Source organism: Microtus oregoni, unplaced genomic scaffold (assembly GCF_018167655.1).
Source record: "Microtus oregoni isolate MIOR12 unplaced genomic scaffold, Mior012 000002F_ref0000024, whole genome shotgun sequence".
Lineage (NCBI taxonomy): Eukaryota > Metazoa > Chordata > Mammalia > Rodentia > Cricetidae > Microtus > Microtus oregoni.
The window spans coordinates 43,637,569-43,653,797 of NW_024543061.1; the positions used below are offsets into that span (position 1 = coordinate 43,637,569).

The 16,229-nt window shown below is 38.3% G+C and overlaps 1 protein-coding gene across 3 annotated transcripts in view; it reads right to left on the minus strand.

Moving 5' to 3' along the window:
* Cntn3 (contactin 3) overlaps positions 1–16,229 on the minus strand; it is a 396,565-nt gene that overhangs the window by 345,388 nt on the left and 34,948 nt on the right. The gene's annotated exons all lie outside the window — the stretch shown is intronic.

The window sequence follows — 16,229 nt, forward strand, 5'->3', positions numbered from 1 at the left end:
CCTATAGGCATATCCATAGGCCAACCTAATGTAGATAATTCTTCATTGAGACTGCCTTCCAAGGTAATTCTAGATGTGTCAAGTTGACAAACTACCATATGATACCAGGGGAGAGAAGGTAATTATGTATTTCCATCCGGACCTGTCCAGTGGCTTACAGTGGGATACATTTTCTATTTTTTGTCTCTTCTTAAGTTTCTCTTAAGTAGGAGAGCCTAAAAAAATACATACCAAGGAGTTTTCAAATCTTATTGTGGTATACAAAGCAATGTGTGCTACACAGAAGGCAGACTATAGCAATTCCTCTTCTGAATGAAATATTCATTGTTTCAACTGCTACACATATAGGTGGTTGATGACTCTCTGTTGGGTTTCTCTCTAGGAAATGTCTTCAAACAAAAAGGTTCACTCAAATTATTCCTTCATCTTCTGACGTAATTGCATATGACTTCTTAAATTTTCATTACATACTAAGGCCCACTCCACTGCACCAAGGTTAGAGAATTGAGATGGATTAAAGCATCTCAGAACTCCTCATGAGTGGACCTAAGGCATAATAATTTTAGCAACTGGTATGGCCTTCCATTTCCACTTCCCACCTCCTCTTACAGGATACATCTGAGAGACCTTCCTCCATGTTGTTTACAATTGAATGCATGCTAAAGGAGCTTCCAGTTCCTAGGAGTAAATATTGGTAACCCTCTTCATGATGTTAAGTGACAGATGCATACCTACCTAACTTATATGTATATATTGAAAATGATCAGAAGTATGCTAAGCACACCTTCTTAATAACTTTACATCACAGTATCATTTTAATAATAAAATAGGTAAAAGAACAACACAGTTATGATTCATATAGTATTTGTGTAAGAACTCTTATTTCAGCCTAAGAGTTGTTATTTGCATATCATCTCTAGATACATTAACATCTTAACTCCTAATTTTTGATTATAGTTCATGAACAATGATATCTATGCTTGAAGGTCATTTCATATCCAAATATTATAAGGCATAGGAAATATTAAACAGCATTATGAAGTTCAATAAAGCTACCTATAGTTCTTATCATGATCAATACTATTATTAGGAAGAGACAGACACACAGGGGGTAAGCCCCATGTCTAAGACTGGCTCAGTTTTGCAGAGTTTTCTGATCTTCCCTTAGTAGCAAAATGAACAAAGCCCACAGAAAGTTGTTTTCTTTCTGCTCCCAAATGCTGTGATTCTTTAGATGCAGGAAGTTGAATGATCTCCACTGGTGGGTTTTGGGGTACTAAAGACCCCTGAGAGGTTGATAATTCCTATGCAATAAAGGAGAAACTGCAGCCATACCAGCTCCTTTGGGGCCTCATTAGAGGCCTGCTTGCAGGCAGCTCAGAAGATGCCTTCTTTCCAGGGAGCTTTGGCTTGTGGCAGTCATTGTGTAACCTTGTACAAGCTCAGTCTACCTCCACCAGTGGGGAGCTTTGTGCTTGAAAGTCAGTCTTGATGGAACTGAAGAGAAAAAGCAAAAAAAAAGAGAGAGAGAGAGAGAGAGAGAGAGAGAGAGAGAGAGAGAGAGAGAAAGGAGGAAAGGAAAGGAAAGGAAAGGAAAGGAAAGGAAAGGAAAGGAAAGGAAAGGAAAGGAAAGGAAAGAAAAAAAGACATATATAACATAGCCACTCCCCACAAACCATCCACCCAAACTGGTCAGCTGATTGTTAAGTTCATGGGTTGCAGATTGCTCAAAGAGAAAATGAGAAGGACAAAGTACAATCCTCTGAGGAGAAAAGAAGATGGAAGCTTCTTCTGGTGTTGGTTCTCCCACCTAACTTTCTTATGGCTTCCTGTTTTATGCTATGCAACTGCCTAGCATAGTGAAGTACAGATTTCCAGTTTATCAAATCACACATCAGTAACCCATACAAAAACCCATAGAAGGTCATCACCAGAGTCCTTCACATCTGAACAACAGGACACTGGTAACATCCTTAAACCCAAAATACTTCTCTAAGGTTAGAATATACTAATCCAAAGAAGCTAAGATCCACTGCATACCCAGGGTGGCAACTCAAGACTCACACTATGTGTCCAATTGCCCAAATGGTGTGAATGCCCAATAGTAAGGGCAACATAAACTGGCAGTGCTGCTCTGGCAATGAGACTGGAGATCCCTGGGAGACAATCCCAGCGATGGTTCCCCTTGGCTACCTACCATTAAGTATATCACTACACTCTTCTCTGTGTATGGTCCTCAGCCTAAGCAAGAAGACTTGATATGTTCTGTCTGGTTATATAATTTCATGCACATGCATACATAAGTGCCTAACTCTAAACCAATGGCCTTGTGTCTGGAGGCTCAGCAGAGTGTATTGAGCCAGGAACATGTTGACAGCCTGTGAGGGTCACTCCATATTGCAGTTATTAGAACAGTTGGTAACCTCACAGAAATTAGAAAGTAATTTTATGTGCTTTAGATGCCCTCATTATCTTTAAACACTTTCCAAATTTTTTCCAATTTTATACACAAATTCAAATTAATGCATAATGAAATCTACGTTCGCATATTTATAGATATTTAGAAATACTTTACTATCATCAGCTTTCCATCTCCAAGTTACCATCCCAGGCTGTTATCTCTTAAGTGGATTATTGAAATTGCCATGTAAATCAGTTATCCGCCTCCCTCTCTGTTGATACAGTGCCAATGTTTAAAACTTTCACCGGAAGTTTTATTTCTACACCGAAAATCCTATCAAGGGCCTCCCATGGTTCAGAAACTAAAACACTGACTCATCACTATGTGTGACAAAAGCCATTCTATGCCTCCCTCTTGGGTCACCCTACTCCTCCAGAAGCCTTTACTCTTTCCTAGCCATAGTTGCCGCCTTTAGGAAGAGAATTGTTCCATACCCTCCTCAGCACATCTGCACTGGCTAAAGCTTGCCCCCAAGCCTTCTTCTACCACACTCTCTGGTAGCTTGATTTTCCACTCAAACTCCTGGTCTCTGCTACTTAAATCCTCCCCTTATAAAAGCATCCTGCTTCTCCTCAACGTGTCCTAATCTTGCTATATTGCTCTTTGGTCAATTATCACTCCCTGGATTTTAACACTAACTGGGGATTTAGAATTTTTTTTCTCCTTCCACGCCAAATGGAAACTTCATGAGATAGGATCCCATTATTCTACACTCACCACTTTTTTTCCTCTTTTTAAAATTTATTTATTTATTAAAGATTTCTGCCTCCTCCCCGCCACCGCCTCCCATTTCCCTCCCCCTCCCCCGATCAAGTCCCCTACCCTCATCAGCTCGAAGAGCAATCAGGGTTCCCTGACCTTTGGGAAGTCCAAGGACCACCCACCTCGATCCAGGTCTAGTAAGGCCCTCACCACTTTTTACAAAACTTTAAGAGCAGTTAGATTTCAGCAGGTATTGGCAAACGAAGAGATGACTGCCACCACTTTTCATTCAAAACATTGTATTATACAGTTATGTTTTTCTAAGAATTTACTTTCAGATTCGATGATCACATATGGGGGTAAGGTTGATCCAGAGTGTGCACTCACAATCCAAGCCAACATAATCTTCAAAAGAATATCAATATTACAAAACTATGAAAGGAAGTGATCTTTTCCTCCCATACCTGGCGTATTAGAGACAGTAGAATTCGTCTAGAGCCTCAGCACCAGCTTCGTCCTCACCTGATAGTTCTAGTAGCTCTATCATTTTTTTTTAATTCTTATTCCTAATAGAAGTGACTGACAACAAATAGAACAAGTATACATATTTGCAGGCAAAGATTCCAACATTAGCTGCAAAGTAAGTGCATGTACAGTTTGGTGCAGTCACTCCACGAACCTGTGTTTGTTGCAATGGTATTGTTCTCATTATGATTCAAAATTCTTTATTCGCACATTTTTTTCCTTTTTTTCCTTTAGAGTTGTTGCATGCCCTTTTAAATTCTTTAGTGACAGCTTCATACATTTATATGATGAACTTAAGTCGTGTTCACCACCTTTTCCTTCTTGCATTCTCCACCCTTTACCACAGGATGCCTGCTCAACAGGTCCCCTCCTATTTTCACATCTTTGTGTGTGGCCGACTGAGTTTTAATTAGAGTTAAAACAGCCAAATATTATTGCTGTTTATTATCTATCTGCTGGATGCTATGGCAACAGCATCCAGAAAATGATGGTTGAAAAATAATTAAAGGACTAAAGTATAGGCACGGAGTATATCCAGGTAAAACCCTCCAGCAAGAAAAGAGGACTAATGAGGAAATTACATGTGTGTGTTGAAGTTCCCTGCACTTGTGTGAGGACCTTTATATTCATGGACACTGGGCTTCCACATCTTCTTCACAGTATGCTGTCTGTTACCATGGCTCATGTAACTCGACCTTCTTAGTAGGAAGACAGCATGAAAGTACTCTTTCCCAATTCAATGAAATACCCTCATACCTCACCAGTCCACCTAGACATCAACATTTTTAATCATTTCCTCCAAAAATAGTTCTATCAAAAGAAAAACCATGCTGTATTTGACCTTAAACTGGGTCACCTAAATTTCAGGGCAATTGAAAGCAGTTGAAACATAAACCCCAGAGTCAGCTTCTATTAGAAAGGCTGAGAGATACTTAGCCATCCCCGGCATGCAAAGAGATAATGCCCATTTGAGAATAATGATAAAGCAGCAGCAGATGTTCACTCAATTAGATTGCCTGATTAGCTCAACATTCCAATGCATCATGCAACTCAGTAATGGATTGTCCCACTGTTCCTGTTCTGGGGGAATGGCTTTAAACAGCGTATCCACTGCAGCTGCTGGGTTCACTCTATTTGTTTCTATACAATCCACAAGTCACCCCAAATACTCTCAGTGTTTCTTTTGCTTGCCAAACCACAGATGTTTCTGCTTTCTCATCTCTCCTCTTCAGGCTGTCTTTTTCATTTGAAACCCATAGGGGGAAAAAAAAAGAAAAGAATTTCATATTCACTGTTAGATTGTGAGAACTCAAACAGACATATGCCTATTGGAAAGGTGACATCTACAAGCTCCAATTTTCACTGTGTTATTATGGAGTAATAATGGAATCTAATTTGCAGCTACCCTAACACTATTACAGATAGAGTGGACTTTTGCCATTCTGTTTGGACAGCCAGCACCCTTATTTTTTTTAAAACAGAGAAGAACACCTTCCACATCATGAGGTGCCATTCTCCGATTGTGAGAAACCTATCTTCCTAGGCTCCCATACATAGCAGGTGGTAAAGAATATGCACTATGCAGTGACAAGTATATGAAGTCACTTGCAATTGCCTGTGAAGCCTATGGCAGAAAGATATGGACTCCTTATGAACGAAGTACTTAAGGTGGCTTCTGCATCTCTGATAGATGTTTGTCAAATAGTTGCAATCAATTCAGCATCTTCTGAGGTCCTACCGTGTGATATAGAACACTTTAATTACAACAGTGAAGACCAAATCTGAAAAAGGGTATCTAAGTCTGCTTAGTTCCTGGCACCTACATATCATCCAAGAAAAGGGTCCACTTGAAATCTTGGGAATATGAAGTGGATAGTCTTTTTCTATAAGGTCACTTTTCTGATGCTTCTGAGTATGGATTTTCAATACGTTCACAGAAGCACAGAAAGAGTGTTTAACAAAAACTACAGGAACACAAAAGAGGGAACAATAGCCAAATTCAATACTCTGATGGTTATAATTTATGGCATTCCTTCTCTGCAAAGAAAACTTACTAAGCTATAGACACTAAATATAGAATAATCTGTGTTAGCAAGATTTTAACAATATCTACTCATTCTAACATCCATCTGCAAACTGGGTGTCACCAACTATGCTCCCAAATTTAAGTACTCTCTCCAAACTTTCTAACTCACAGCATAAAGGAATATCTAAGTAATTCAAAAGTCGCCATCAACTATTTTTATAAAGTCACATGTATCTTAAGCCATCCTCAAATGCCCTAAGTTGCTGAAGATTGCCTTGAACTCTTGATACTTCTGCCTCATACTCAGATTATGACCATGTACCACCACAGCCAGTTTGATGTGGTTCTGAGAATCAAATCCGGGATTTCCTCTACGGACTGAGTTGCCTCCTAGCCCTAAGTCTCAATTTCCAAAAAGGCAGATTGATGTAATTCAACATACAAACTCTTATTCAGTCTCTAATTTTTTCAAAAGTATGTGTGCCATTCTATTAGAAGTTTCTAATCACTTGTAAAAGCAAATGAAAGTGAGGCAAATGGGGACTTTATTTGGCCTTAGCATGACAACTAGTGCAAAGAACCTATTCTATCCGTCGAAGGTTGATGGCTTCAATAGCTCCCTCTTGGTTTCTTTTAGCATTGTCAAAGTATGAATAGGCAATGAATGTCTGTTTACTTGGGACTGATTCAAAGCACAACATTTTATTCTTCTAATTATTTTAAATCAAGATTATCATATAATTACATCATTTCCCACTTTCCTTCTTCCAAATCCTCCCATATACCCTTCATTGCTTTCTTTCAAATTTATGGCCTCTTTTTTCCACAAATATAAATATATATTTATGCTTGTGTAGAATATATGTGTGTATATATGTATGTAGATATACATGTATGTGTATATATCCTACTTAGTCTAGGTAATCTTGCTTATATGTAAGTATTCAGGATTGATTGCTCAGTATTGAATAATCAATTGGTGCATTTTTCCCTGAGAAACACTATTTCTCCTATTCTCACTATTCCTTAGTTCTTTGTGTAGGGGTGAGACCTCATGGTCTTCTCCCATTCACTTCAGCATGTCTACTGTTGTCCAGGCTTAGCCTGCATTGAGGCAGACATGTTAGTGAGACTTTATGAGAGGAGTTTTGTTTTGTTTTGTTTTGGTTTTTGGTTTTTTTCGAGGCAGGGTTTCTCTGTGTTTTTTTTTTTGTTTGTTTGTTTTTGTTTTTTTTTGTTTTTTTTGTTTTTTTTTTTTTGGGAGCCTGTCCTGGAACTAGCTCTTGTAGACCAGGCTGATCTCGAACTCAGAGATCCGCCTGCCTCTGCCTCCCAAGTGCTGGGATTAAAGGCGTGTGCCACCACCGCCTGGCGATGAGAGGATTTTTGAACATTATTTGTAGTTGAACTTTCCTCTGGGCTGCCAGCTCACATCTAACAATTCAGAGACTTATTAGTTATGAAAGCTTAGCTTTATCTTAGGCTTGCCTTTAAGTAGCTCTTATAACTTAAACCATTTCTATTCTTATATAGTCTGTCACAAACTGCCCATCCTGCTTCTTTCATCTCTTCTGGTGTCTCTCTGGAGCCTAGATTCATCTCCTACTTCTTCTCTCTTTTCCCGGAAGTCTGGCTTAATCCTCCTGCCTTGTTCTTGGCCATTCAACTCTTTATTACACCAATCACAACAATGCACCACCACACAGTACACAAATAACCCACAACAGTTACTAGAATGCACAGCCTCAGCAAACTCTCTGATCCTCTGATTTAGAATCTTCCAAACCCCTCTTCCACAACATTTCATCAGCCTTGGGTGCATAGATTTGTTCACTGGGACTGGGCTTGACAATTCTGCTTACTTTCTCACACCGCCATGGGTCAGGGATCTATGAAGGTTTTAGTTGGACCATGGGTATCGGGTATAACAAGAATATCATCAAGGTACCATAGCTTGCTGACCTGAGACTTGGGGATCCTCAGATAAGTTGACTTGGATATGTGAATGCATTCACATCTCATGGTAGAAGAAAAGGACTCACCCTTAGCTTAGTAGCTGTCAGCATAGGACTACACATAGCTTCTAAGTGATACCTGCAAACTTTCATTTGAGGCTCCCAAAGGCAATTCACAAAGTAGATATTTGCCTTCTTCTGGGCCAAAGAAAGTTCATTTTTCTAGCCTGTGCCTCTGGAAAATACTGGAAAGACAACATGATCTGCTTTTACAGGGCTCACTGAGTCTAGGTAAGACCTCCTAAGACAGCCCTTATTTTGCTATGGAAAATAACATCACAGGATGGAGTGTCAAACATGCTAACACGTACACCAGAAAGCAGAGATGCTCAATGCCTGAGCACCCAGCACAATACCAATTGCACCTATATATCCTTTCCTGATCTAGAAAGCTCACTATGCAGAGGGGTACTTTCAAGTACCAGCTTTAGTAAGTACATGCAGCTGATCTCTCAGAATCAGAGAGTTTTGCTCACATATAAAATTTTGCAGTAAGAAGTGCAATCAGCATACTCCCTATCAACATTCCCCGTGCTTTAAACACTATGATATTAAATGCTGGACAGCTCTAGAGACAAAATTCTGGCTAATTTTTCCATTCAGCTTATTTCATGTTGGGGCCAATGCTATGTGATAATCCAGTGTAGTGTATTACCTCCTTGGCTCATAAAAGCAAAGAACATCAAAACTTTGGCCTCAATTTCATAGGTCTTGTTCTCAGGAACTGCTGAAAAATCATGAGTTCGCTGAAGCATTGCTTAGAATACATTAGACAAGTTGGATTTAGGTTCCTAGTTTTACATAGAAATTTGAAATATATAACTGAAGATAAAAAGAAATATGATCATAAAAATCAATTCCTTTGATTTTGAATACATTTCCTGTTTAGCTTCTGTGTAGATTATCAAACCTATAGAGGTCATGCTTTTTCTTGAGATCACAATAATCATGGGAAAAGAACTCATATTTGAATTAAGGGGATTTTTGAGATAATGAAAACACAAAATATTATAATCAAAATTGTGTATATGTCCCGATTTCTGAATTACAGTGGTCTATTGTACTTGTGCTTGGCAATGACATAAAGGCAAGTTCTTGCTTCAAGTGGTATAAAGAATAGCTGAAAAGTGATCTAATACATATAAAGTATTTAACTATATTTTGTGTATGTGTGTTTAAGTGTGTGTGTGTTCAGGTGTGTGAGGATGAATACACAAGGGTGTGCAGCTACATGTACAGGTCACAGATCAAAGTTGGTGTCTTTCTTGATCACTCCCTACATTGCTTTTTGATTTTGATTTTTTGAGACAGAGTTTCTCATTGAACCTAGATTCAACCAAATCAGCTACACTAGCCAGCTGACAGAACCCAGAGATCTTATCTCTGCCCACCAGTGCTGGAGTTAGAGTTGTGCTCCATATCCCATGTCATTATTACATGTGTCCTGAGGACCCAAACTTAGTTCTCGTGATTTTATCTCAAGCACCTCAACTACAAGGTAAGTAAGTATGCTAACCCTATCATATATACAAAGTACTAAGATACAAATTACCCCTGGATGATGCCTTCTTCACATACAAGATTCTCACATGATTGGCCCAAGGTGTGATCTAGATATGTGGCTTTCATGAAAGAGGAAACTTATGGGTAAACACCCAAGATTTAGATTCTAATTCACCATTCACTAGTCACAAAATACAGGTTATGTTGCTTTGGGAACTTGGGTTCCATCATCCAGAACATGAATAATGTTCATCTTTTTTTTTTTTGCTTCTATAGGTTTATTTTAAAGATGAAATTATTCAAATTAAGCAATGCATTTAGCAATGTGCCTGCAGTAACAGGCTCACTAAGTGGCAGCTGTTATTCAGGCATACTAAAAACTACAACAATGAGAAATGTGGAAGTCATATATTTACTGGTGCTTTTTGTCAAAACAACCCATAATTTACATAGATAACATACATCAGAAGCCTCTGTTGTGTAGTTAGAAACTCCAAAACAAAACCTACAGAGCATGGGGATCATAGCATCAATTAAGAACATCCTGTAAACAGTATTTGTCGCTCTTTGCCTGCCTGACTTCCAGTTTCCTGGTTTCTCTTTGCTCTTTAACATTGGCGTTCCTTGATAACTCATTCTCCCCTGCCAGTCATCCTGTAACAGTGAATATCTCACCTCTGCCTTGGGTCATATATTGCTCTCTATCTTAAATGTCCCATAGCCTGTCTTCAATCTGCCACTGGTCAAGGTTCTGCAACAATTCTCATCAACGTATTTTGAAGTGATATATCAATTGTACTTTAATAAATAAAGCTTGCCTGAAAATCAGAGAGTATAACAGCTGTCATGGTCCGCCTTACAGACCAGGTGGTGATGACACACACCTTTAATCCTACAGTAGTCACACTAGTTTGCCATAAAAATCAGGCATTAGTGGTGCACACCATTTATCCCAGCACTAGAGAGGAATATAAAGCTGGAGGCGACCGCTCTCAGTCATTCTCATTTTGAGGATTCCAAGAAGCAGGATTGATATTTCAAAATGAGGTGGAGGTAAGAGCCAGTGGCTGGCTGTTTTGCTTTTCTGACCTTCAGGTTGAACCCCAATATCTGTCTCTGGGTTTTTATTAATTGTGCTACAATATTTAGTGTTTCTGAGTCCTGAAAGTCTCCTCTGACTCTCCCTTCTTCCCTAAGTATGCTGCATATGAGGGCAAGACAAACATTCACCAGTCCATGTACATAATCCATTTCATGCATTCAGCTCTTAAACTAGGAAAAAATAAACCTTTTTTTTTTCATTCAGCAGAATGGTAAAATGACTCTTCCCATATTGGAATTCAGAGGCTATTCTATGGTAATCACTGCATGTCCACCTGTAGTATCCACATCTGATATAACATGACATGCCTGTAGAAGAGCAACAACTAAGGACACTATAGCAGTAGTGTTGGCATTGCCATACGGAAAACAGATTATGGAATATATTTGATCGCAGAGGTAAATACCCAAACCCAAGCTAATTGCTTTGGACAAGAGTGCTACATTTCTTACTCTTCTCATTGCTGTGACCGGAAATCTGACCAAAGGAAGGGTCTACTTTGAAGCACAGTTTGAGGAATTAGTCCATTATGGCAAAGACAGCATATTAAGAGGAGCATGAGGCAGCTGGTCACAGCATCTGCTGCCAAGTGGGTGACCACTGAATGCCAATGCCCAGTGTGTATTGATAGAGGTTTCTGTCCTGCTGCCACCCACTCCTGCAGTTGTTCAGTCCTAAAGAAACACCCAGAGGTCTACATTAATTATAAACTGGTTGGCCTATTAGCTCAGGCTTCTTTTTAATTGTTTCTTTTTTTAAAGATTTATTTATTTATTGTGTACACAGTGTTCAGCCTCCTTGTATGCCTGCAGGCCAGAAGAGGGTACCAGATCTCATTACAGATGGTTATGAGCCACCATGTGGTTGCTGGGAATTGAACTCGGGACCTCCTGAAGATCAGCCAGTGTTCTTAACATCTGTACCATCTCTCCAGCCCTTACTAATTATTTCTTACATCTTACATTAACCCATAATTCTTGTTTGTGTTAGCCACCTGGCTTGACACCTTTTTCAGCAAGGCATTCTCATCTTGCTTCCTCTGCATGTGGGTTATGACTGCAGACTGTATCTTTCTTTTTCCCAGAATTCTCCTGTTCTCCTTGCCCTGCCTCTACTTTCTGCCTTGTCGCCACCTTACCTATACTTCCTGCCTGGCTACTGTCCAATCAGCATTTTACTAAACATGTACAAGAAACAAATCTTTACAGGCTAATCCATTGTTCCGCAGCAAGTATGCTTTCTTCTGTTTATCTGCTCATGGAGCCATGTCTATGGAATGCTTCCATCCCCTCAGTTCACTGAATTCAATCAAGAAACTTCTTCACAAACACATCCAGAGACTTATATCTTGTATAATTCCATATTTTTTCAAGCTATCAATCAATGTTAACTAGTTCAGGAGTAAAGACAATACACCAGGTGACAGAGGGCATACCCCTCTTCATCATATAGTATAAGATACCCACATTCAAATTAGCACCTTTAAAGCTCGACCTCAAATAATCTTCAAAAAATCAATTCAAATAGAACAAAAGTCAGAATGTAAGAGCTAACCATATAAGCCCTTCAGTAGAAAGCATTTGGGTAAATCATTATGTCCTTCCATTACACAATTTCTTAAATATACTTTCTTAAAGTAGGAAAAACAAAAGAAAAATGAAATACTGAACTTGATCAAATTTAATAACTTTTGTGATTAAACTAGAAAAAGGGATAAAATACTCACAAATCATGCATATGTTAAGATTTTAATATAAAGACTATGTTAATTATTTGATGCAAGAAAGGCAAATTGTCCAACGAAAACCAAGAAACTAAATACAATACACCAAAGAATATACACAATTAGCCAAGAAGCTCATGTAAAGTTCAGCTCCATGACTTCTTTCATTTTGCTTTCCATATCAAGATAAGAAAATATCTAAGACCATTGATACATTAAAATAAAGGTTGCTACTGACTCACAACATCAGGGGTTATAGTCCATCATCAGCTGCCTCCTTATTTTGATCCTACAACCTTTAAGGGCATGTCAACAGTCACCCAAGGAGCTAGCTCTGGTTTTCATCTCCTGAAAGCTCTTCTATATCACAACAATCACGGACTGGATATCAAGCCGTAAGACATGTGGCCTCCCAAGTGCATTCAACATCCAAATCAGAGTACTGAGCATTAGGGAAATTCAGACAAGATTCATACGAGACAGCAATTCATTCTCATGACACCAGTAAAAAAGCTGGAACAAATTATAATCCTCCTATATTTATGACATGGCTATGAACAGAGTAGACTTTGGAGGGAAAAAATTCTATTACTACAAAATTAAAATATAGTATTATATGTGATCTAGCAATTTCATTCTTATTCCGACACAAAGGAAAATAGAGGTTCACACAACCTATATGAAATGTTGGAAGTTGAAAGCAATGATGTGTATAAAAGATAAGAAGGGAAGAAGCCAGTATCCATCATCTGATAAACATTTAACAAAAGGTGGTGTATCAATTCAGTGGAATATTACTCAACCATAAAAAGTGGTAAAACTTGGCACATGCTACAACGAGATAGCATTAAGTTAAGAAAAGTATTCTAGCTTTTATATTACATGATTCTGTCTATATGAAATTAACTTACAAGGACATCAATACAAAGTACACTGGGCATTAGTCAGCCTGAGGGGAGAATGGTAAGTGGCTGCTAATCTATTTTTTTTTTTTCAGATGTTAAGAATGTTCTGGGAGAGTAGGCAGGGTTGCACAACCATTTGAATGTGTTATACTTTTTTTTTTTTTTTGAGACATGGTTTCTCTGCAGCTTTGGAGCCTGTCCTGGAACTAGCTCTTGTAGACCAGGCTGATCTCAAACTCATAAAGATCTGCCTACCTCTGCCTCCGGAGTGCCAGGATTAAAGGTTTGCACCACCACTGCCCAGCTGAATGTGTTACACTTTAAATGTGGTAAACGATTTAGTAAAGGAATTGTATCTCAAAAGAAAAATGTTTATCACATTTTGGGTTATGGTTTTAGTTTTGTTTTTTTTTAACAGGGTTTTTCTGTGTAACAGCTTTGGTTGTCCTGGTACTCACTCTGTAAATAAGGCTTCCCTTGAACTCACAGAGATCTGGGAAAAAAGGCAAGTGCCACTGCATGGTCACTTATTACATTTTTAACAACTGAAAGGTAACTTCTGAATCTCCTGTTTCACACAGTATTGTGAAGAAATCGACAGTACTTAAATTCCTTCTCAAACATTTGTCATTTGTTAGTGGAGTCCATACTTTTTCCCCAGTATCACCACACACAAACACACACACACCCTCAAATTATATCATATCTTCTTCTCATTTAGGAGAAAGAAAGGTTTACTTCCCACTTTCTCTGCCACCACTCAACCTCCTCCATTTTTCAGTCATGTTGTATATCAAGACCTTCTTAATGACCTCTCTGCCCACCACTGCTACAGAACTACCGACCATCCCAGCTCAAATACTTCCTTGGAAATCATCATCTTTTCTTTTTCCTGGTGTAGGCCTGGGCAGGTGGAATCTTGGGAAATTGGCCACCCTGGTCCCCACTATGTAACATATCTCCATCTACCACATGTGCCTCCCATTTTGGGATCCTCTGTGAGCTTCTCCCGCAACACTCTTTCCTTTGGATAATGTCAACACCCCTTCTAGTGCTTCCTCTTGGTGCTATATCTAGAACGTCCAGTTAAAACTGAGCAAGAAACACATGTTCCCCCCACAAGTTCTTAAGCAGATTAAAAAAAAAAAGTTTTTCTTAACACAGCCACAAGCAAGAAAAAACACTTTCATAAATCAGTAAGAAGTGAAATTACATTAATCATTTACACACATACCCAAACAGAAGAACACTTTTTATATGGCTCAGATAAAAGTCAGAAAGATTAAACACTATTCTCTTAAGAGTTCCCTTAAATTATATCCATTCTTCAGAAAGGTTTCTGTGTTTCTCAAATTTTAATTATACGCTTACACTAAGTTAAAAAAGAAAGGAGAAGATTCTCTAAGGTATGGCTGTGTGCTTCTTTGCTATACAGAATACATTTACAGTATTCCCACATACCTTTTTTCCATAATTGTTCTTGCTTTCACAGAATAAACTCAAACATTGTCTCTACTGTAGACAAACAGTGTCGAGTTTTTGGATTTAATTTCACACCTAAAATATTATCTTATTTTCTTCTGATATTAGCCATCAATTCCTGTAGCTGCTGAGAGATCAATGTTAGCCTCCCAAAGAGGGATGCCATGAATTCCCAAACACTTTTCCTTTGTATCTGATTGTTTGGGAATTTCATGCACATTTTAATTATTTTAATCTTCCCTCCCCCTGCTATTCGCAAATCCATCCCCACTTCCCTTCCTGCCCAAATGTGTTTCTTTTTATTTTTCCCCCATCAAGGTAAATTCATGTTGCCCAAATATTCTTGGATGTGTGGCCTTCCACTGGAGCATTGCCGCATTATGGGGACTACAGTCTTAGAGAAAATAGATCTAAGGGTGTGGCAAACTCTCCTCTGAGTTTACAGAGTCTGAGCTTCCTTCCATCAAGAAGGAAAAGGACATCACTCCCTCCATAGGGTGGAATGTAGCAATGACACTGAGACCATGACAAAGTCATGAGGACTTAAATTTAGAGAAAATGCCATACAAGGAGTGATGCCAATGATGCTTTAGATGAATGTATATCTATTATCACACAGTATAAAACGCTTTCATACACTATAAAAATGAAGAGATGGTACCCTAAAACAGGTCATTAGCCCAAATGAAATCAGCAGTGCCTTTTGATTTCTGATAGCTCAAACTTCTCAAGTGATTATATTAAAATCTGTCTGGCTTCATTCTTCAATTGGCTGCACAGCATTACTTATTCTATTATACATTGAAAGTATAGTGAGGGGAAAAAAGAATTATAGTACATGTGTGTTACAGAAATGACCTTAAACCCAAATAGCATAGCTCTTTCTCATTTAACCAATGCATATTTCATCTTTACTACCACACAAGGTCTCAAGTTATTCTAAATTATTCATGATCACTCCTTCTCTGTAATACCCATATGTTCTCACTCATCCAAAAGAAAAAAAAGGGAAGGTGCATTTCCATTCTTGATTGGGAGCTCTTATGTCTTCTCTCTTCTCTTTCAAAGAAAAGAATATTGAATGCCGCAAAAACTAATCACTACAATATGGACAACAGCTAATGTGTGTCTCACATTAATTTTAGCCAAATGTCCCATCCTGAACTAATGATGCGTGTTACTGGCAGAAAGCCGTGCACAGGTATTTCAATATTAATTACACTACTGAAACGTGAGTGGTGTGCAGCATCCTGAGGCATGCCTAGTATAAGCCAGGCATGCCATATATATTTATTAAATTAACAAATAAATGTCTAACAGATGGCAATTTCATTTTAAATTTTAAAGAGAGATATACTTAGTTTTAAATAACCCATATTTTCATCTTATTATATTTTGGTCACCTTTTGCCAATTTTCAAAAGAAATACTGAAGATGTCAATTTCCTTTCAATATGAAACTAGATGTTATTTCTCAGCTCCTTATTACTTACATGTCACATTATCAACAGATGTTGACTACCAATTTCTTAACGAGGGTCTGGTTATAAAATGCAAAAGAAAAAGCTGAAGTCATGAATACACCATAGAATATCATTAATTTAGAAGCATGCTACCAGATGCAATATTCCAAGATTTCTCATTGTGATTTTAGTGCCAAAGGAATTCAAATTTCATACACTGAAAGGGATTCTCATGGATGTGTATGTCAAGTTCTGTGTGATTCTGATAGGATAGCTTCTTGTAAGAGAGAAAGAAGGCTTTTTATCCAGTCAGATGTATTTTG